This window comes from Myotis brandtii, unplaced genomic scaffold, assembly GCF_000412655.1.
Source record: "Myotis brandtii unplaced genomic scaffold, ASM41265v1 scaffold300, whole genome shotgun sequence".
NCBI classification, from domain to species: Eukaryota; Metazoa; Chordata; class Mammalia; order Chiroptera; family Vespertilionidae; genus Myotis; species Myotis brandtii.
The window spans coordinates 1,172,661-1,184,514 of NW_005361459.1; positions in this window are offsets into that span (position 1 = coordinate 1,172,661).

An 11,854-nucleotide genomic window follows, 5' to 3' on the forward strand; every position below is an offset into this window, starting at 1 on the left:
CGCAAAAAAGCAGTTTACAGAAGCAGAAGCAGCATGTTATCTAAATCACAGTTTTTGGGTCTCCGGGAACACTGTGTCAACAGGGACATGTTAACTGGAGCCCTCTCACCTTGGGATAATTGTGCTGTTCTTCCCAGGTAAAGGAATATGTGCTTTCTAAGAGCAGTATGATTCACATTACAACCAATAGGGTATTCAATCAAATGGGATGATTTATATAATTCAGAAAATCAAAATAACTTTTCTATTGTTAAACAAAGCAAATAAGTACAGAAGCCAAACAGCAGGGTTAAAGTTAAACTATAGTTTGTACCTGAGATGATTGCTACCATACTTCACTTAGAGCAGCGGTTCTCAACCTGTGGGTCGAGACCCCTTTGGGGGTCGAATGACCCTTTCATGGGGGTCGCCTAAGACCGTCGGAAAACACATATATAATTACATATTGTTTTTGTGATTAATCACTATGCTTTAATTATGTTCAATTTGTAACAATGAAATTGGGGGTCACCACAACAGAAAGAACTATATTAAAGGGTCGTGGCATTAGGAAGGTTGAGAACCACTGACTTAGAGTGAAATGCTTTCATATAAGAGTAAGAAATGCAGAAGCCCAGTCAAAATCTCATCCAAAAGTCTGAGCTCCACCTGTTTTATATGATCAGTTCCCCTGGCACTAATATCCTATTCAGTTAGATCCTATTATAGAGTACTAGAGGCCCGGTGCACTGGTGGGGCCCCTAGGCCTGGCCTGTGGGAATTGGGCCAAAACCAGCTCTCCGACATCCCCCGAGGGGTCCTGGATTGCCAGAGGGTGCAGGCCAGGCCAAGGGACCCCACTGGTGCATGATCGGGGCTGGGGAGGGACCCAGGAAGGGCTCTAGGGCATGTCCGGGTCCTCTTACCTAGTCTCTATCGGCCAGACCCCAGCAGCAAGCTAATCTACCAGTCGGAGCATCTGCCCCCTAGTGGTCAGTGTGCATCAAAGCGACTGATCGAACTGTTGAATGAACAGTCGGTACACTCAGCATATTAGGCTTTTATTTTATAGGATTGATTGTCAGAAGGAGTCTGCCTAGAATGGGATTGATGCTGTTGTCTGTACAGAGAATCCCAGACCCCCTGAATGGTCACGGGGCTGTAATAACTCTTAGGAGCCAGGATGTCTGCCGGGGTCCAGCCCCAGCGGTCCAGGGGTTTCCAAAGGTGTGGACGGCATTGGCGAAGAATGAAGGACATGGAGACACCATTCAGATGATCAGCATAGTCAGGTTCTTTTTTATTGTCCTGTTACAGCTGTATTTATACTATTTGATTCTATAAGCATGCCTCTATAGTTACATCATGGTATGTTTTGGGTCCTCCTTTGACCTTTTACAGTTCCTTGTTTTATGTTTATAGTTTCTTATCTGACCTTTGCTAAAAATCTTATCTCTATCTAGCTCTGTTGATTTTAATCTTATCTATTGTCTATGTTTCTACATTCTATTCTAAAGGTTAGTCTCTGTGTTCCATTATAAGGGCTAGTTTGTTGTTTCTATTCCAAGGTCACTATTCTACTGCTCTACTGTTAAGCTATAAGGAAATAACTGAAGGAGATTTTCCTATTCTATGGCCTAAGTAAAGGTTATGTAGCTTAAGTGTGATTGTTTGTAGTTATGATGATTAACTGCCTGCCTGGCACTTAGTTTAAGTCTTTCTGCTTGCATGGCTCGAATAAGATTTTTAGATAAGGAGCCTGCCTGCATTGTTTGCAGCAGTATTTCTTTTACTGTTTGATATTTGTCCTTTTAGCCTTGCTGGTGGTCTTCCTTGGGACTGCCCTGCATCGGCGGGTTTTTAGGGGTATAGGCCCTGGTAGGTAGACCCCTGGGGATGTGGGCCTAGCAAGTCCTAAATTTATTGCTAACAGTCTTAGTCTAAGTTCCTCATAAGTAGTACATGGTATTTCTGTAACACTATGGGGTTTTACTGATTTATTCCCTTCCCTAGTCCCGTTAATCCCTAACTCCAGGGAAACATTCCCATCTGGGGAAACAACCTTTCTCAGGGAGGTGGCCCTGGTTAGAACACATAGCACTAAGAAGGGGAGCAAACATATTTAAGAACAGTTGCCATATATGCCAGGTCCCTTGGAACATATGCTGTGCAGATGTTTCTTCCCTGCAGCGACTGTGTCAAGCAGTAAGGATGGAACAGCTTCCGGCAGATGTCCACTTCACAGTGTTGTGCTCAGTTGTGGGGCTAAATGTTTATTTTTTAAGATCAAAGAGTAGAATTTACCATTTGTGACACCCCCATCAGTCACAATGATTATTTTTATTTCCGATATTTAAATATCATCAGGTGCTGTTACTATAACATAAAAAGCCTATCGCATTCAGCCATAAGGAACTATTTGTCATCCTTGTTCAATTAGCAGTGCAGGCTAGGAACCTGGAAGCATCCTGGACTCCTTCTGTCTCACTGACACCTCACTTCTATCAGTTTCCAGGTCCTTGGGATTCTGTCTCCTAAATGTTTCTTCACTTTTTTTCTCTTTGCCCTCTACCACTATCCTAATTCAGGCCCTCATCATGTTTGGATTGCTGTTACTTGAATTACCATTACTTAAGTTGCAAAACAGCCACTTAGCAGTTTTTTCTGACTTGAGCCCCCCATGTACAGTCCATTCTCACCCTGCTTCCTGGCTGATCTTCCTAAATTGTAAACCTGACACTACACCCATAATTCTTCCCCCATGATTGAAAATCCTGTGGTTTGCCCCCTTGCCTTCTAAACAAATCCAAACTTCTTAGCCTGACCAATAAAGCCCTCAAGGTTTGGCCCTTGCCCATCTGCCCAGTTCATCTCTCACCAAGGTTCACATTTGAATCTTTCACTTCGTATAAACTTGAGGTTCTCTAAGTCTCTGTATGTCTATGTTCAGGCACCACCTTATCCAGGATGTCCCCTCTGACCTTCCACTGGGTATGTTCTCTCCTTCTGAGCTCCTGTAATCTCCCCAGGCTTCTCTTTCTCATAGCACCTGTGTCACTCTGTATGCACCTGGTTAGTAATGTCTCCTTAGTCACCCAAGGGCACACCCTGAGAAGAATTCTACCCTTTCCAGTAAACCCCATTTCCCATCTCCTGGCACACTTCTTGACATAAAATATTCTGTGTGTGGAATGGTGAATGAGCTGTTGAAAGTTTCTATCTAGACCATGTTTTTCCACATTTGATGATAAGTTGTGAGTAAATTGTCATCTTTTTATTAAGTTGTCAGAAGGGATAAATTAGTATTTTTGTGCTTTGAAATATTTCTTTCTCCATGAGGGTAGCTTGAGGAGAAGGAATTTAACTATAGCCAGTTTCCTGCACAAAAACAAACTAGAAAAAGTGGTACTAAAGTAGCTAGGTATTATTTAACTCTATAAATTTCTGAGGAAAAATCTATGATGTTTTCTATTAGTCATGAAAGGTATTAGTCTATGTTTTGTGTTCTGTATTATAGCTGTTTTGGGCTTTAGCTATATGCCACTGTTGGAGATGAGTTACACCTGTATTATTATTATGCTTTCTTCACCAAATTATCTCCTCCACTACCCCCACCCCCGGGTGGGCTTTGCATCATCTTCCTATTTAGTCTTATATGTTCATGTCAGCAAAATTTAAAATAATATTTGGAATCTCATGTGTTTTTTCTTACTCCTAATTGTTATAATTTAGGGAAGAAAGACATTTCAGAAGTAAACATTTGACTCACTGTATCACCCCAGCTTTAATTCCCTATAGCCGGATAATTTGTTCATTCACCCAAAGCTATTTTATCCACATTTTTTGTTTTGTGTTATACAAACATTAATTCCACCTTATTCTCAAGGATTATTTTTCAACTATTCTTCTCTAGCAAAGAGATCTCTCTCAGGCATTCTGCTCTGAGAATGATTGAAACTGATAGATATTAATCTACAAGAAATGCCTGATTTTTCCAGAGTCATTCCACTTTTTCTTGTTACCAAAGCTTAACTTATACCCTGTCTAAGTGCTTAGACAAGAACAATGGCTACAGTGAAATTGAGCCGAGGAGAGAGAGCCACAGAAGAATCCTAAGCTTTGTAGTCTAACGCACTTTGATTCCAGGCTGAGAAAGAAGTCAGAGGATGGCATCCAGGGTGGTGGAGCGGCTGTCACCCTTGTTGACCAGCACAGGCGCCCTGGCCTCTCCTTTTCGTATAGGAAAGGAGTAAATTAAAAGTTCTATCCATAAATGTTCAAATTAAGATCTTGAAGAGACATGGATAATACTCATTATTCTCGGATTCCATATCTGAGAATTCACCTACTTGCTAAAATGTGTTTGTAACCTCAAAATCGACGCTTCCCGGCCTTCAGCAGTTATTTGCAGATGTGCACAGAGAATGGAAAAATTTGAGTTTCTCCACATGGGTGCTCCCAGCTGAGGTCTATAAGGTGACGCTCTGCCTTCTTGTTCATACTGTAAACAAGTGTCCTTCTCATGGTCTCTTTAGTGTCAGGTTTTCTACATTTTTGTGTTTTTGGTGATTTCACTGCCTCCAAATGCAGCACTTAAGTGCTGCCTAGCTAACCTAGGTGCAAGAAAGCTGTGATGTGCCTTACGGAGAAAATACAAGTGCTTGATAAGCTTCTTTCAGGCTGAGTTGTAGTGCTGTTGGTCATGAGTTCAATCTTATTGAATTGATATATTGATTCATTATATATTAAATTGATGTATTGAAAAGAAACACTCATAAAGCAAGGTTATGTAGTGATCAGTTCATGAAAATGTTGTGACCAGAGGCTCGTAGGAACCTAACCCTGTATTTTCCCTAGGAGCAGTGGTTCTGGATTCATTAACTTAGTGTTCCCTGCAACTGTAGAGGATCTAACTTCCACCAATAATGAGAATTAGCTGTATATGCAGCTGACCAATCAGTTTAGATGGAAAATATAAAGAATGATTCACTGTTTCCAGACTGCAGTTGTCTTCTGCTCCATCTCGCCCTTCTCCTGTAGATCCTGTTTTACTTTTGTCCCTTGACCACAGTCCCTGTGTATGTGACTGTTTCTCCCTCATATGAACTATATGTCCCCTGAAGCCTGTAAATATGTTTCCTACATGGCAGAAGGGATTTTGCCATATGACTAATTTAGGGATCTTGAAATGGGAGATTATCCTTGTTTATCTGAGTGGACCCAATGTAATCATAAAGGTCTTTAAATGAGGGAGACAGGAGGGTAAGAGTCATGGAAAAAGACAATGGAAGCAGAGATTGAAGTGATAGGGGCAGCCTAGAAGTTGTAAAAGGCAAACATTTTCCAATAGATTCTCGAGAAGGAATGCAGACTCACTAACACCTTGATTTTAGCCCACTGGGATTGATGTTGGACTTCTGACCTCCAAACTATGTAATAGATTTGTTTTAAGTTACTAAGTTGTGGTAATTGTAACCGTTGTGTGTATATTTATTTGTTTTATTGTTTTCATAACCATATTGAAAAATATTTTTGTTGGGTAAAGAATTATAGATTGACAGAAGTTTCTTTTTCTTTTCCCCCTTAGTACTTTTTTTTAAAAAAATATATTTTTATTGATTTCAGAGAGGAAGGGAGAGAGAGATAGAAACATCAATGATGAGAGAGAATCATTGATTGGCCGCCTCCCGCACACCCCGCACTGGGGATAGAACCCGCAACCTGGGCATATGCCCTGACCGGGAATCGAACCGGTGACCTCTTGGTTCCTAGGTCGACGCTCAACCACTGAGCCACACCCAGCTGGGCTCCCCCTTAGTACTTTAAACCTCTTATTTCACTGTCTTGCATTGTTTCTGTTGAGAAATCTGCTGTCATCCTCATCTTTGTTCCTTTGCATATAATGTGTTTTTTTCCCCTCTATCTGCTTTTAAGATATTCTGTTTATTACTAGTATTAAGCAATTTGATTATGATGTGCTTTGGTATAGTTTACTTCATGCTTCTTGTTTGTGCTGAAAGTTTGCCCTTCTTGAATATGTAGACTTATAGTTTTAACAAATTATTTAAATCTTTAACTCTTTCTTTAAATTTTTTTCTGTTACACCCTCTTTTTTCCTTGGAGACTACAATTCCATGTATATTAATCTGCTTGAAGTTGTCCAACAATCTACTTGTACTCTGTATATTTTTCAATATCTTTTCTCTCTGTGTGTTTTATTTTAGGTAGTTTCTATTGCTTTGTCATCAATGTCACTTATGGTTTCTCCTGCAATGTTTAATCTGCTCTTATTCCATTCAGTACGTTTTTCATCTCAGACACTGTATTGTTGTCTCTAGAACTTTGATTTTGGTTTTAACATGTTTACTGGTTCCTCTCATCCCCTGAACATATGAAAAACAATAATAAAGACTGTTTTAAATAATTTTATCTACTATTCTATCATCTATATCTTTTCTGTGTTAGTTTCTATGGATTAATTTTTCTCTTCATAATGAGTTATATTTTTCTGCTTCTTTGCATGCCTGCTAAATATTAATTGGATCCCAGATATTGTAAATTTTATCTTGATAGGTTCTGGATATTTTTATATTTCTATAAATATTCTTGAACTTTGTTCTGGAATGTGGGTAAGGTATCAAAGAAATACTCACTTTTTTTTTATGTTGCTTCTAAGGGATGATCAGAACAGGGTTTAGTTTAGCATTAATTTCCTCCACTATTAAGACAAAACCTTTCTGAGTACTGTACCCAATCTCTCTGAATTAAAATGTTTTCCAGCCCTAGCCAGCGTGGCTCAGTTGATTGGAGCATTGTCCGGTACACTGAAAGGTGGTGAATTTGATTCGTGGTCAGGGCACATATCCAGATCGTGGATTCAAACCCTGGTCAGGGTGCCAGGAGGCAACCCGTCGAAGTTTCTCTCTCTCAAAATCAATCAAATAAAATTGAAAAAAGCATGTCCTCGAGTGAGAAAAAAAAAGTTTTCCACTCTGAATAGTGGGAGCCAGCACTATTCCTGCCCCAGTGTGATCATTGGAGGTTGTTCCTTCTAATCCTTGAATCCAGATCGTGGATTCAAACCCTGGTCAGGGTGCCAGGAGGCAACCCGTCGAAGTTTCTCTCTCTCAAAATCAATCAAATAAAATTTAAAAAAGCATGTCCTCGAGTGAGAAAAAAAAAGTTTTCCACTCTGAATAGTGGGAGCCAGCACTATTCCTGCCCCAGTGTGATCATTGGAGGTTGTTCCTTCTAATCCTTTTGGGAAATTATTTCCCTGACCTGGGCTAGTTTTCTCATGTTTGTCTAAATGGGGAGAAGCACCTGCACATTAATGAGAATGTCCTCTTGTTCAGCTCTCTCCTTGTTGATATTCAGCACTGTGAACTTCAGCTGTCCTGACCTTCCTGACCTCCCAACTCGAGAAACCATGAGGTTCTAAGTTCCACCTTTCTGTGACACGGTCTGAAATATTTATCAAAGCAGTAAGCTGGGGTATTGCAGGCATCACTTTATTTTTCCCCCTTCTCTCTGGAGAATTGTTTTGCGATGCCTGTTATCCAATGCCTGAAAACCGTTGTTTCGTGTATTTTGTCCATTTTTTTTTATGTGTTTTGGGTGAGCATGTAAATCTGGTCTCCCTTATTCCATCTTGTCTAGAAGAAGTTTTATTCTTTTTTTAAAAAAAATATATTTCTTTATTGATTTCAGAGTGGAAGGGAGAGGGGAGAGAGAGAAATATCAATGATGAGAGAGAATCATTAATCGGCTGCCTCCTGCACGCCCCCTACTGGGGATCGAGCCCGCAACCCAGGCATGTGCCCTTGGCCAGAATGGAACCTGGTACCCTTCAGTCTGCAGGCTGACGCTCTATCCACTGAGCCAAGCCGGCTAGGGCGGAAGTTTTATTCTTTCCACATATAATATTTAGTTGAATGGCTGAACTGAAGTTTATTAAAGAAGTCTTTGTTTTCCATACTGGCTGCACCAGTCTGCATTCCCACCAGCAGTGCCCTAGGGCTCCCTTTTCTCCACATCCTGACCAGCACTTGCTGTTTGTTGATTTGCTGATGGTAGCCATTTTGGCAGGTGTAAGGTGATACCTCATTGTTGTTTTAATTTTCGTCTCTCTGCTGTGACTTTGATCATTTCACATGTCTCTTGGCCATGTTTATGTCCTCTTTGGAGAACTGTCTATTTAGGTCCTTTTGCCATTTTTTAATTGGATTGTTTGTCTTTTGTTAATTTGTATGAGTTCTTTATATATTTTGGAAATTAAGCCCTTATCAGATGTATCATTGGTGAATATGTTCTCCCATATAGTGGACTCCCATTTCATTTTGAAGATGGTTTATTTTGCTGTGTAGAAGCTTTTTATTTTGATATAGTCCCATTTGTTTATTTTTCCCTTGCCCTAGGAGATGTATTGGCAAACATATTGCTATGAGAGATGTCTGAGATTTTGCTGCCTATTGTTTCTTCTAGGATTTTTATGGTTTCACTACTAGAGTTTCCTCAAAATATTAAGGATGGAACTTCCATTTTACCCAGTGATCCCACTTGTAGGAATATATCCTGAGAATCCCCAAACATCAATCAGAAAGAATATATGCACCTCTATGTTCATAGTAGTACTATTTATTATAGCTAAGATCTGGAAACAGCCCAAGTGCTCATCAGTAGATGAGTGGGGGGAAAAGCTCTGGTACATTTACTCCATGGAATACTATGCAGCAGTAAAAAAGAAGGATCTCTCGTTCTTTGAGACAGCATGGAGGGACCTGGAGAGTATTATGCTAAGTGAAATAAGCCAGTCAGAGAAAAACAAGTATCATATGATTTCACTCATATGTGGAATCTAATGAACAAGATAAATTGATGAACAAAATAGATCCAGAGACATGGAAGTGTGGAACAGACTGATGAATCTCAGAGGAAAGGGGGCAAGGGAAGGGCAGGAAGAGATTAACCAAAGAATTTATATGCATACTAGAGGCTCGATGCACGAAAATTTGTGCAAGAGTAGGCCTTCTTTACCCTGGCTGCTGGCACTGTCTTCCCTCCGGCATCTGGGACCCGGGCTGGCTTGGCACTCGGGACCCGGGCTTTACTCTGGCCCCGGCTTCATCTGGAAGGGCGTCCAGAATGACACCCAGAAGGACTCCAGTCTAATTAGCATATTACCTTCTTATTATTATTAGATATGCATAACCCTCTTATTATTATAGATATGCATAACCCATGAACACAAACAATAGTGCTATGAAGGCCTTGAGACAGGGGGTGGGGGCCGGGTTTGGAGGCGGTTAATGGAAAAAAAAAAGGGGGGCATCTATAATATTTTCAACACTTTGTAATACAAAGATAAATTTTAAAAAAGAACCCTTTGTTTATAATTGCTAAATAATATTTCACTGTACTGATGTGTTATCAATTATTAATAAGCAACCTTTCATTTGACATTTAGGATGAGTCTTAGTTTTCTTTCTTATAAAAAGGGCTATAAGACCATCTTGCAGCTACATACTTGTGACTTATATACCTTACAAAGTATTTTTCCATATAGATGACTGGCTCAAAGTGTATACAGCAGTGGTTCTCAACCTTGCTAATGCCGCGACCCTTTAATACAGTTCCTCATGTTGTGGTGACCCCCACTTTCATTGTTACAAATTGAACATAATTAAAGCATAGTGATTAATCACAAAAACAATATGTAATTATATATGTGTTTTCCGATGGTCTTAAGCGACTCCTGTGAAAGGGTCTTTCAACCCCCAAAGGGGTCGCGACCCACAGGTTGAGAACCGCTGAGTTAGAGCATGGCAAGCCATTGATCAAGAGCATGCATCACTCCTAAATCAGCAGATAGAATAGCTCCCCCTTCATCTTTGCCTTCTACTCTTCACAATATGATTCATGGTATAAGAGACATCTTTGTAGTACATTTCCCAGGATGAGTTTTGCACCATAATTTCTTGAAAACAGGTGACCTCAGGGATGTGTATGTCTGTGAGACACACGAAATTATCCTCTGGGTCAGGACTGGAGAGCAGCAAGAGGATGGAGGTGGGGAAACCAAGAAGGAGTTTCCAGATTTCCTGCCTGGGATGCACCCCCCCGCCCCCCACCCCCCACACACACACTCCCAGGGCTGCTCTGGTGGCAGGGCATATGGCAATTGTGGGAGTGATTGGGATTCATTTAATAGCTTGGCTTTCTATCAAGTTGTGTTCTGACCAATTTGTTGTTTATTGTAGCTGTTTACAAACTCTCTTCAAGTTCTGGGGTTCTATCCCTTCATATGTATACTGTGTGAATATAAATTACATATGGAGTTGAAACAAACTAAAATATAGAGGAGTAAATTTTTTGGTAATTTCATGTCTTTATAGTGTGAAAATGGAAGGTCTCTGAAGAGTTAAAAATACACAGTTTGGGAATCACAAGAAAAATGACTCCAGGAGTACTATAATATTTGAAATCATCATTAAAAAGATTTTTAAAAAAGCTTTCTTCCACCTAGGTCTGGCTTTAGGCCAAAGAGTAAAAGAGGAAATTTACTTGACCTTTCTTAACTACCCTTCTATGTAGCACATTATCTTACTGTGCTGTATATCTTTATTAGAATCTGTCCACTAGATGGCAAGTTCTAAAAGGCAGAGATTGTGTTAAATGCTATATTCCCAACACTGGCACATTATAGGAGGTCAATAAATGCTTGATAAATAAAATGAACAGAAGAATTATACTGGGGGGCGTAGATTTGAGGTTTTAAGACCCTGCAAAACCTCATAAAATCCCCAGACTCAACATGTCCAAAACTGAACTCACTTTAAAAAATAGATATATTCTTATTGATTTCAGAGAGGAATGGAGAAGAATTGAGAGAAACATCAATGATGAGAGAGAATCATTGATCAGCTGCCTCCTGCACACCCCACACTGGGGAATGAGCCCATAACCCGGCATGTGCCCTGACCAGGAATTGAACTGTGATCTCCTGGTTCATAGGTCGACACTCAACCACTGAACCATGCCGGCCGGGCTGAACTCACTTTTTATTGTGCTCCTGGGACCTCAGCTGTTTCTTCACCTTTGTTTCCTGTCACAACACACTTAGTCGTAAAGCCAGAATTCCTGTTATTATTCTTGACTCCCTGACCCTGTTTCCCAAGTTCAACCATCAAGTTCTGTGGTTCTGTCCCTTCATTTGTTCTTGACCCCTATCCCCATCTCCCTCTGTGCTCCTCATCACTCTTCACCCACCTCCCTTCAGGTCCATTCCCAGCCAGTTCCATCTTTGCCAGGGATTAAAAAAAAAAATACAAACCCTAACAAGTCACTTCCCTGTCTCAAACCTTCCAGTGGTTTCTGGGGCCTCTCCAGGCTGTTGGGATAATGCATAGACCAGTGGTTCTCAACCTTCTGGCCCTTTAAATACAGTTCCTCATGTTGTGACCCAACCATAAAATTATTTTCGTTGCTACTTCATAACTGTAATGTTGCTACTGTTATGAATCGTAATGTAAATATCTGATATGCAGGATGGTCTTAGGCGACCCCTGTGAAAGGGTCGTTCGACTACCAAAGGGGTCACGACCCACAGGTTGAGAGCCGCTGGCATAGACTATGACTGAAAGTTCTTTAGTGTCCACCCCTTCCCATTCCTATTGCTCAATCTTGTCATTCCCAACATTGAACTTTTGCTCCAATAATATAAGCAACTGTATCTACATACAACTGCCAAGCTCTTCTCTTCCTCCTCATTTAGATAATTTCTGCTATACTTACTGATTATTTTTTGTTTTATTATCAGAATCTCTTCCTCCTTATTTTTTAAAAGATTTTTTTAGAGAGAGGAAGGGAGAGGGAG